General features: G+C 38.4%; 1 protein-coding gene and 2 long non-coding RNA genes across 4 annotated transcripts in view; 1 reads left to right on the top strand and 2 right to left on the bottom strand.

Annotated features, from left to right (window-relative positions):
- LOC145445856 (ribonuclease inhibitor-like) overlaps positions 1 to 12,171 on the bottom strand; it is a 335,808-nt gene that overhangs the window by 254,798 nt on the left and 68,839 nt on the right. The gene's annotated exons all lie outside the window — the stretch shown is intronic.
- Positions 3,144 to 7,648, top strand: LOC145446794 (uncharacterized). Of its 2 annotated transcripts, none has more exons than XR_013917353.1 (3): positions 3,144 to 3,660; positions 3,808 to 3,982; positions 7,371 to 7,648. It is a non-coding gene; the product is annotated as an uncharacterized LOC145446794 (long non-coding RNA). The 2 variants fall into 2 exon arrangements; XR_013917352.1 differs by having other exon boundaries at positions 3,144 to 3,670.
- On the bottom strand, positions 7,594 to 9,182 carry LOC145446793 (uncharacterized). Its single transcript, XR_013917351.1, has 2 exons — positions 8,102 to 9,182; positions 7,594 to 7,693 (listed from the first exon to the last, which is right to left on the bottom strand). It is a non-coding gene; the product is annotated as an uncharacterized LOC145446793 (long non-coding RNA).

Genomic DNA, 12,171 nt, shown 5'->3' with positions numbered 1-12,171 from the left:
ATTGCTTTGTGATGATTTTGATGTTGTTCCATACCGATTGGGAAGATAGCACACCTAATTTCGTAACTAACTACAAAATCTCTAGTAACGTAGTAAGACGCATAATGGAATTTACGCAAAATCGGTATTGCTATGCGATAATTTTGATCACTATGTTTTGATAATGACTTGCTTCCGAGAAATAAATAACATTCATTATACGTTAGATGATACTTTTCCTTGATATTCTATCATGTGTATTTAGGACTAATGCGACATCACTATGTTTACGACAGGTCTGATTTGAACACACACTAATTTTGCGTATCACACCACAAACTGCGCAAGCCTTCAAAGTTGATAAGTAAACAAGTATTTGCACTCCATCAGAATACTAAAGTAGCTTTTCGCGTATATGTAGGCTACCTAATACTAACGTGTTTATGATTTCAGATTGCTTCAACTTCATGAAATTTTCAGTATTAAACAGAAATATAGACCTAGATTACTAACTTTTATTCGTAAATAGCTACTTCTACCTTAATTTAATGGATTTATCTGAGATCATTGCTTTACTTAATCTCTCCAAGATGTGCATTATACATGTACGTCACCATCGAGACCCTCTGGCTATAACTATCTGGCAGTATAATTGCAGCAAATACTCGGGCACTAATTTTAAAGTAGCGTAGGTATCTAAATGAGCTCTGAGTCGCTGTTATTTTGAATCTGACCATGGAGTCAACACCACTATTACCTTCGCTCACTGATGAAAAAGATGAAAGTTATTAAAGAAAGCAGATTTGTATGAAAACTCGTTAAATAGAAGTAAAAGTAGCCTAGAAACATAACAACTTACTGAAAAATCGTTACGTAGAAGTGGGGTTAGTCTACGAACATAACCACTTACTCACTTTGAAATCTCAACTTGTACTTGTATTCGTACTTTACCTTTACACGTCGTCTTTGTATAATAAATACTAATTATATTAAAAATAAATAAAAAGCGCGAAAAATTACATTTTATCCCGGAACGTAGCAAAAAAAAATCGTATAAACTTTGTAAAGTAGATAGAAAACTACACCATTCCGATGCAGTGAAGACTCTTACACTCAGGATTTTGTGCAGTACATACTAATTTTACATTGCGGAGTATTCCATAAACGTTAATCCAGTGATCCTCCTTCTATTTTCAATCACGATCCGTTTATTATTCCAGGCTTCGAACCCCGTACCCAGTACGTTTTATGGGGATTAATATTTTTAGATTAAATATAGCGTATCGAGACTTCGTGAAACTTACTTGGAAATAGTTATTTCTACCCTAATTTAATAGATTTCTCAGACATCGTAGCAACGGAACTGGGTTGAGAGAGCGGTTAAGGCGTTGGACTTAAGTTTCAATGAACAAGTGTTCTAAGGGACTCATGTTTTAAGATAACCTAAACGCAAAGTGCACGAATTTCCATATTGATCAAATACCACAAACTTTGCTTGCTTTCAGAGTTAGTAACCAAGCGCGTAACAGAATTTACCTAAAAAGTCAGTACTTCGAAAATTTTGTAAAGTCTAGCATTTTGGCGTTGGACTTAAGTTCCAATGAACAAGTGTTCACGTAGGTTCGAATCCCACACCCACTACGTTTTACGAGAATTAATAGTTTTATATTCAAATTTAGCGTATAGAGTACTTTTTCTGCCGTTTCAGCGCATTAGAGACGTTTACACTATGGATTTCGCGAGCTTTACTTTAGTTTTATAAATTAACGTAAAACTAGTCATTTCCGAGTAAGTAAAGCGTTCGTATTGTAGGTTCAATTCTGCTTAATACTATAATTATCATGGAGTTGAAGCAGTCCAATATCAAAAACACTCGAAAGTATTTGTTGCATATAGCTAAAAACCTAATTGAGTACTCTGAAGAAGTACAAGTAGCACAGTTTGTGGTATTCGTATGACATCGAAATTTAGCTAACCAGAACGTATACTTGAATACTCCGAAATGTACAAGTACTTTACCTTTACACGACGTTTCTGTAAAATGAATACTAATTTTATTAAAAAATAAAAAAGCACGGAAAATTACATTTTATCCCAAACCACCAGAATACTAAAGTAGCTTATCGCGTTTATGTACCTAATACTAAAGTGTTTATGATTTCAGTTCGCTTCAACTTCATGACATTTACAGTATTAAACAGAAGTATAGACTTAGAATGCTAACTTTCTTCGTTAATAGCTACTTCTAGCTTAATTTAAGGGATTTATCTTAGATCATTGCTTTACTTAATCTCTCCAAAATGTGCATTATACACGTACGTCACCATCGAATCCCTCTGACTATAACTATATGGCAGTATAATTGCGGCAAATACTCGAGAACTAATTTTAAAGTAGCTTTGGTATCTAAATGAGCTCTAGGACATTGTGAATATGCAGCATACAAAATTTAATCACACATTTCATGATGGAACAACTTTAAAACTAACGCAGTCGAATACCGACTTTTACGCATATCTGTTTTGCCTGAAAATAGCATATACTTATGCATAGTCAATTTTAATAGCAGAATTACCATGCTAAACATTGAATTCCCACCTTGAAAGTTGGTAGGCGGTTACAGGACATTATACCAATGCACCATACCAAATTCCGTCACACATTTCATGATGGAACAACTTTAAAACTAACGCGGCTCTACGTCGACTTTTTGCGTACATCTGTTTTGCGGGAGCGTATAGCACGTACCCATACATAGTCAACTTTACTAACGAAATTACCATGCTTAACATTGAATCCCAACTCGAAACTTGATACGTAGTTGTAGGACATTATGGCAATGCACCAGGCTAAATTTCATCACACATCTAATCATGGAACACCTTTAAAATTAACGCGGTGGAATACCGACTTTTACGCATATCTGTTTTGCGTGAACATAGCATAGACCTACACATAGTCAATTTTAATAACAGAATTAGCATGCTAAACATTGAATTCCCACCTTGAAAGTTGGTAGGCGGTTACAGGACATTATACCAATGCACCATACCAAATTCCGTCACACATTTCATGATGGAACAACTTTAAAACTAACGCGGCTCTACATCGACTTTTTGCGTACATCTGTTTTGCGGGAGCGTATAGCACGTACCCATACATAGGCCCTTTTCATACCGGATTTACGAAACTCTTTCGGGAACAAGTTCCGAAACAGGCGATGTTCACATAGAGAAAAAATTACCGAAACAGTTCCGGGAAAAGGGCGCGTTCATACCTATTTAGAGTTACCGCGAACTTATGTTCATACAGGACGTTTTTTCGGTAAATTCGCGGGAAATTATGGCCAGTATGAACGCGATTCTCCGTAAGTGTTGATAGTTACGAAACCATGTCTGTGGGGTGTTCCAGTTGTAATATGCTTGTGGAAAACAATGTGGGAGAGGCATATACGTGAGATGCGGAGAAGTTGGCTCCAACTTTTAGCTATGGGATGTTGCGGCTATGCCTTCTCGAAGTGTATGGGGCTCTATACTCAATATCTGTATCAGCAATAGAGCCCGAGCATGTTCCTGGCTTGTATATTATCAACCGAAGCTGAGAGCAGAAACTGAAAGCCAGCAAAGAGGATAGAGTCCTGGAATGAAAAGAACCACCGAGGCGATCACATCTGCGTACGAGGTACGACAAAGTCAGGTTATCTTTGTGATTGCTGTATAATGGTTTGGGTAAATCTAATCTTATGTACACTGTACAGAGAAACCAAGTTTATCTTTGTGATTGCTGTATAATGGTTTGGGTAAATCTAATCTTATGTACACTGTACAGAGAAACCAGGGAAATCGAGAAATTCGTGAGAGAAACATTTGGTATACTCTGCGACGAGCTTCGAGACCATAACGAAAAGCAGCAAGCAAATTACACGAACTCAATTTCTCTTGCTTGCTGAGTAGCTGTCGCTCTTTGGACGCTAGCCAATGAAGCCAATCGTTTATAGATCCAGGTAAACATCAGATGTATTTTAAGAAGGCAACTGTCACAAGTTGATTTTAATAAAAATTGCTGGTGCCTATAGTAGGGCTAGCCACGGTTGCCAGTGAACTCGGCCCATGACGAACTCGGCCTATTGAACTCGGCCCATGACGAACTCGGCCTATGACCAACTCGGCCTATGACCAACTCGGCCCATGACGAACTCGGCCTATGAACAACTGGACGAACTCGGCCTATGACGAACTCGGCCTATGACCAACTCGGCCCATGGTGAATTTGTTAATAAAAATTATTATAAATGTCGTGAATTGTATTAATTGTGTGCAGACAATGGTGAATTGGTGGTGATGTACATGTCGTATGAATGTTATTACCACTGGGGGCAGTATCGTCAAGAAATAGGCCCTAGACTGAAAAAAACCTCGCACCAACTCAACTATTAATGTGAATTATATTACATAATTATAATATTATCAAGTGATTAGGAGGTTAGGGTTATGATTAGAGTTAGGTTAGGGTTAGGATTAGCTTAGGGTTATGATTAGGGTTAGGTTAGGGTTAGCTTAGGGTTATGATTAGGGTTAGGATTAGGGTTAGGATTAGGTTAGGGTTACGTTAGGATTAGGGTTAGGTTAGGATTAGGGTTAGGTTAGGATTAGGTTAGGGTTAGGTTAGGATTAGGTTAAGGTTATGATTAGGGTTAGGTTAGGATTAGGTTAGGGTTAGCTTAAGGTTATGATTAGGGTTAGGATTAGGGTTATGATTAGGGTTAGGTTAGGGTTAGAGTTAGGACATGTCCATCACTCCCAAATTAACCATTTTCTCCGACAAATAATACAATTTACGACGTCTATAATCATTAATAATAAGTAATTCCCCACGGGCCGAGTTCGTCATACGCCGCGTTCGTCATGGGCCGAGTTCGTAATAGGCCGAGTTCCTCATGGGCCGAGTTGGTCATAGGCCGAGTTGGTCATGGGCCGAGTTCGTCATGGGCCGAGTTCACTGGCAATCCCCACGTGTTGAGACGGCGGCAAGTAAAATTTCCAATTCCGAGAACTGCAATACTGCCCCCCCCAGCATTCGTACGACATGTTCATCACTCCCACATTAACCATTTTCTTCGACAAATAATACAATTTACGACGTCTATAATCATTAATAATAAGAAATTCCCCACGGGCCGAGTTGGTCATAGGCCGAGTTCGTCATGGGCCGAGTTGGTCATAGGCCGAGTTCGTCATGGGCCGAGTTCAATAGGCCGAGTTCGTCATGGGCCGAGTTCACTGGCAATCCTAGCCACAATGATTCGAGTACTCGAATCTGAATCGAGTATTAACTTTATTGATTCGAGGCGAGTAGTAAAATACTACTTTTCGAGTAGGCTACTGAAATTATACTGAAAGTTGATTTACTAACGAGAATTATACCGTAGTTTTGATAAACTTTTCCACTGAGTAAGCCTTGAAACCTTGATTGGCCGTGTCGCAACATACGAGATATAGTACAAAGCTACAAACGTTGCTGGAAATAACACATTTCCGAAGTCATGACCATCCCATATAACACTGTCATGTCAAGAAGTGCAATGAAAACGGTATGGTCGAAAAAACATTAAAGTATCTTTAATGTGACGGACAATAGGCGTTATGTTCTTTATGGTGGCATAAAAGGTAGCCTACACATTTGAATTTTGGCATGGTACATTGTGTTGTGATGTCATCATGATGATAACCGACTCGAAGTGTAATAATTGATTCAGAATCGAATCACTCAGGTACTCAATTTTGCCCAGCCCTAGTGCATAGTAATATTTCTATATTTGTCATGGCGGAATGTCAGCCAGTTTTTGCGTAGCATACCACTGCAAAAAGGTCAGACAAATTTGGTCTTGAATCATTATGTCAGAAAAAGAAGTCTGAAAGACCAATTGTTCTTGCCAAGTAGGCTACTTTCTGTCTCAAAAGTAAGACCCAAATTGATGGAAAATAGACTTAAACTGGAAACTGAGCAATCAACACAATGTCTTGGAATCGAGTCATAAAACCATGACTCGAACTCGACGCTCTGCTCGATGAGTTGAACTCGGATTTGACTCGGTGAATAATTGAAAATGACTCGACTTGAATCTAGTCAAAACTATTGAAGTGGGATCGACTTGTGACTTGGTTACAACCCTGCTCACTTGACTGAAATTGCTGAAAATGAGACCAAATTTGTATAATTTTTGTAGTGTAGTCAGACATGTACATCAACCTACTTATTTAGATACTTTTAGTTACTAAAACTATGTAGTTCTAGTTGTGGATTCGAAAAAGTGAATAGTTCTGGTTCTAGTTGCGGATATTTGAAAGTGAGTAGTTAAAGTTCTAATAGCAGATTTTGAAAAGTTCAGGGCCGGCCAACCCGTGGCCCGCGAGTTAATTTCCGAAATTAGTAGTATTATCAAAAATGGATTGCACGGATTGTGAACTTGCAAGGCCAATCAAAAATTTGATTAGTCTGGCCGCAGCACTTGAGATGTGATGACTGAAATATCAGTTCCGACGCATTGGTAGGTCTATGAGCCAGTCACATTTTGGTAGATCTTCATACACTACAATGAAGCAGAATACTTTGCGATAGATTAATCAAAAGATTAATCAATTTTCTACACACTTAGCTCAACATCTTGTCACTCGATTTCTTGCTTTTAATATTTTTACCCCTTTGTGAAAATGAAAGAACGCCTAATCTACCAGATTGAGTCTAACTATATATATATTCGCGACCTCCCGTTTGCGCTCGCAGAAAGACCGTCGACTATGAAACCTAGGCACAAAATGATTGCCTCATGTTGGACGAAGCTTTCGATATCGATATGTCCAGGTGCCGAATAGTTCAGTCCTTGCAAACTGAGCCCAGCGATATACAGCAGGCTTGCAATATAGTCAAGTGACAATATTATTAATTTATCAACTTCAAAAAATTTTTGTGCTTCGCGCGGCTAGTGGCCGGCAGAATAGTTCGTCAATCGAATGTGGTGATTTGGCTGAAAAGGTTGGCCACCGCTGTTCTAGTTGCTAGTTTAAAAAATTGAGTAGTTCTAGTTGAAGTTGCGCATTTTGAAATTCCAGTACTTTGTACAAGTCTGAGTGTTGTGGGTGGATAAAAAATTACCACAGCAACATTTGTACCAAACATGCATTTGCTGCATTCAAGTTTTTTCAGGATGACTTCATGATTGGGAGCCAGAGGGTTCCGTACTAGCCTACATAAGTGATGACGCAGCCTATCCCTTTCAGCCCCGGCTCATGGAGCCTTTTCCCTGAAACACAGAGCATAAGCTAAAGCTAATTTCAAATATGTAATATAAATTTCCTTTCTGCTGCCCTTAAAATTCACAATTGCTTTTTCAGAAACTTGGCAAAGCACACATGAAGGTTGGAAGATTATGGTCGACTGAAGGCGCGGTGTTCAGCTTTTCTCATAAACTGCAATCCGCTAAGGCCAGAATGATACAGAGGATGTGATACGCAATGAAGACAAGACCTGGTGGTGATCCAAGTATCGCTGGCCCAGACGTCGGAAATGCCCTGTGTGACTTTCTCAATAAACAATGCTCTTGCTTAACCAGATGTGTTTGTGCTGTTTCATTTTATTCATGAGAGAAACTATAACTTAATGCACACTTGCACAGTTCCGCCTTTTCACCTTTTTCATCAGTATCCTCCATCTAGACCTGCGAAAAGATCAAATTAAGTTACACTTGCCTAACCTTGTATAACAAAGGAATGACTTGGTTGTCCTAACCTTGTATAACAAAGGAATGACTTGGTTGTAACAAGAAAATGAAGGCATAGGTGAAAACCAAATTATGGCTTGGATGATGTACGATGGCTTACCAGCCCGTTGGTACAATTTGAATTTTTGGTTAGTGAGTCAGAGCTAAGGACATCATTCTCTGCTGTGCTGCCACTATCAAAGCAGATGTCACTAAATCCCCTTTTCAGTAGGCGTATATGACGGTGACTAACCTACACACAGCATATCCGTGGTTGGAAACTTGCCTTTGATGTGGCAAATTTGGTAAGGGTTAAGATCACCTGCCAAATTAGTGTTGAAGTGCTAACGTTTTCAGGCAACTCACCCAATGCTGCATCATTTGGAGATGGTGTTCTATCTTTTTAGCCGTGCTCTGTTTACAAAACCACAGAAAAAAGAAGCTGACTAGTAGTCAGTGACTGCGTATTGTGAGCATACAGAATATAAATCCAAGAATAATGCATTACCAAGAAGATCAAAATGCCGCAGGTATCTGACCTCGAAATACAAGCAGCCTGAATGAACAGCGCGTTACGGTAACTAAAAGTTTGATTGACAGCGTTTCGGGAACCCAGCTGCGCCATTCGTGTTCATACTCAGTCGGTCCCGTAAAAATCTCCGAAAATAAGCGCGTTCATACCGCCCCGAATCACCAGTGTTATGTTCACATAGAGGGGTTCCGGTAAACATTTTCGAGAAATGTTATTCCCGGAACCCCGGTATGAAAAGGGCCATAGTCAACTTTACTAGAGAAATTACCATGCTTAACATTGAATCCTAACTCGAAACTTGATACGTAGTTGTAGGACATTATGGCAATGCACCAGGCTAAATTTCATCACACATCTAATCATGGAACACCTTTAAAATTAACGCGGTGGAATACCGACTTTTACGCATATCTGTTTTGCGTGAACATAGCATAGACCTATACATAGTCAATTTTAATAAAAGAATTAGCATGCTAAACATTAAATTCTCACCTTGAACGTTGGTACACAGTTGTAGGATATTATAACAATGCGCCATACCGAATTCCATCACACATTTCAGGATGTAACACCTTCAAAACGAACGCAGTTCTTTGTAGACTTTTGCGTAAATTTGTTGTTCGGTAGCGTAGCACGTACCTATACATATTAGGCTTTAATAACGGAAGTACCATGCTAATAATCAAATCCCCACCCTGAAACTTGTCACGCAGTTGTATGACATTGTGAAAATACACCATACCAAATTTCGTCAGACATTTCATGATGTAACACCTTTAAAACCAACGCAGTTCTATACCGACTTTTGGCCAAATCTGTTTTTCCGTAGCGTAGCACGTACCTATACATAGTCAACTTTAATAACGGGATTACCATGTTAATAATCGACTCCCCAACTTGAAACTCGGTACGCAGTTGTAAGACGAAAACAAGTAACCCAAAGTCGTTGCCGTCGCATAAACAATTTGTACGACGTTTGATAAATGTACCCTATACTTTGGTGCACTAGAAATATTTGTAAAACACACTCTGGTAAAGAAATCGAAAAGATATCCTACACCTAAATCTGATAAAACCATTTTGCACTTTTTGTTCGTCAGTAGTATCCATTTGAATTTTTCCATTTCCCCTCGTCAACGTAGATGTAATCATAGTCGCTAAAGAACTTACTTGGATGTGTTTGAATTCTAGACATAGTTATGATTTACTCGACGCAAGACCCAAGAACAACCGTAGTTTACAACCGTGCACACATATCCAAAATATCGCACACTCCGCTATTCCTAAAGTACAAACACCCGATACAAAATATTACTTGTTGTGTTGTTGCGGCATCATCTTCACAATATCACCATTTTGTTTGTGTCAATTAGTTACTTTGTATGTTACCCCACAACTCTTACAAAAGTACGAAGGATATTAACATCGCACTAAGTAATTAACTTTACTCGATATTCTCGCATTACGAAACTAAAGAATGGTTGGTTAGACTCTACAAACTGTTTCGATATCACAAGACCTTTATTGTCTGAATGGGTGTTCATGTATCTTAATAATCAAATAGTTCAACACAGAACTTGTACTAACAGAAACATCAGAGTTGTTTACACAAAAGTTTGTATATGTGCACAGTATGCGAATACCATGTGTAAGTCCAGCACAATTGCGGTATCCATCTGAGTTTAGTTAACACAAATTTATTACAACGGAGTCACGTAAACTTTCGTGAAAGAAAAGCATACTCACTCCTAGAGGGTTATGTCAACGCCATAGCAGTTCCCCAACAACAAAGTATGTTTCTAGTCACGGTCATTACATCTTTCACATAGATCAATCTACTTTGCTAACGAAAATTGCTGAGTCATCACATGATCGCTCTCACAACAAAACAGCTAGTAGATATTATCATTCAAAATATTACTAACCCTTTACACACCAGTAACAAAGCATACAACGAATATGTTTTGTGGGTCGAATTGTTGTTCAGTGTCAAGTCTACCTCTTGAAACGTACATTAAAACAACACAGTCACAATCAAATTAAAACCACGAATCTATTTTCATTTCCTCGCAAACTGTCACATACAGAAAAATAAATTTAATTTCCCAAAACATACTTGTAACCAATCGCTTTCATTAAACACACAACACTATATTAGTATTTACTTTCTACAACATAGACATTCCGGTGTAGTCATGAAATATTTTTAATAATCAAAATCATTGACTTCTGCTTACGGTGTTAGTGTGTGCATGTCATACATGTGGGCCCGTATTAAAATGGACACGACACGACTGACTGTAAGGAGATAGAAGTCTATCGCATAGATTTACATGTGGTCTTCGCTACGGTTTCAAAAAACGAATCATCTCTTTTGCATTGATCTAGACCGAGCAAGTTAGTTAATGACCATGATTGTGTTTGTCATATGCGAATGATAGGGTTACTGTCAAATCTACATACAACAATCTTCTGACGATCATAATAGCAATTTCATTTTCCGCCCCTTCATAATTGTAATACTCGGTAACTACGTTTATCAAGACCAATCACACTACCAGCGTTGAACACAAGATACCTACCCAAGTAAAATTATCATTTTCACCTAGAGGTCCACCGTCACCTAACTAAAATACCATTGTCCTTTGTAGATTTATCGTTTACCCAGTGCAACAATCCCCTTTTCCTTTGGAAATCTATTTTTTCCCTGGGTAACAAACCTCTTTCACTTGCAAATCTATTTTTGTCCTGGATAACAAACCTTTTTCACTTGGAAATATATTTTTTCTCTTGGTAACAAACCTTTTTCACTTGGAAATCTATTTTTGTCCTGGATAACAAACCTTTTTCACTTGGATATATATTTTTTCTCTTGGTAACAAACCTTTTTCACTTGGAAATATATTTTTTCTCTTGGTAACAAACCTTTTTCACTTGGAAATATATTTTTTCTCTTGGTAACAAACCTTTTTCACTTGGAAATATATTTTTTCTCTGGGTAACAAACCTTTTTCACTTGGAAATATATTTTTCCCTGAGCAACAAACCATTTTCACTTGGCGGGTCGTCGTTTACCTTAGTAAAAATATCATTTTCCTTTGGAGATCCGGCGTTTACCTAGTGTAACAATAAATTTTCTCTTGGTCATCTAGCTTTTCTAGAGTAACAAAACCATTTTCATTTTGAAATCTGACAAACACACCTGACAATTTGGTATTTGTTGTATTGACGATAGTTTGAAATAGATTACAACGAACAGTGACGGAAATATACACGGACTACCGGTTACAGAGTATACCTCCATCAGTCGTATCACATCAATATCATCGGTTAACCACATACAATATACTCTTGTACACAGAAATGTATGTTTCGGAAAATTGGACAATATGCTTCGATAGTTCTGTGATGTCCGGGTTCGTGCTTTGGATTTTCCAGAGTCAAAATGTCTGAATAAAACACCTCCTCGACGATGGTTGGTATGTGGATAACGGTGTTCGGAAAACGGTTGGATTTATGTTACCCATCGTGATAACAACTCCAGGTCGAGTTCACCCCCCCCCCCGCATGTTTACTATATTGTGTCTTTATTGGTCAGTGTATGTCTCGACATTCAGTTTGAAATCGGAAACCCTAATAAAGTACGTAACCGGATTCGGATATCAACTCTGAATCGATAAACCAATGAACAATATTCAAAGTAAACATGTTACACCCTGTGTTTCCACGAAAAAAAATACCATCCATACATATGTCGCGCTTGTTTGCCCACAACAGTATACGCGTAAATGGAGGTGTGTGACATTGCATGCAATGTGTTGGTATACAAACATCGGGGAGTAAGCCTTCGATCCACAGACATCATCATAGCCGGTAGTTTTGATGTAGATCGAATGTCATCACA

The sequence above is a fragment of the Botryllus schlosseri genome, chromosome 9 (assembly GCF_051294905.1).
Source record: "Botryllus schlosseri isolate E-star chromosome 9, Bs_hap1, whole genome shotgun sequence".
Lineage (NCBI taxonomy): Eukaryota > Metazoa > Chordata > Ascidiacea > Stolidobranchia > Styelidae > Botryllus > Botryllus schlosseri.
Note: the sequence above shows the minus strand (reverse complement) of the source record. Positions and strands in the feature narration are given on the sequence as shown.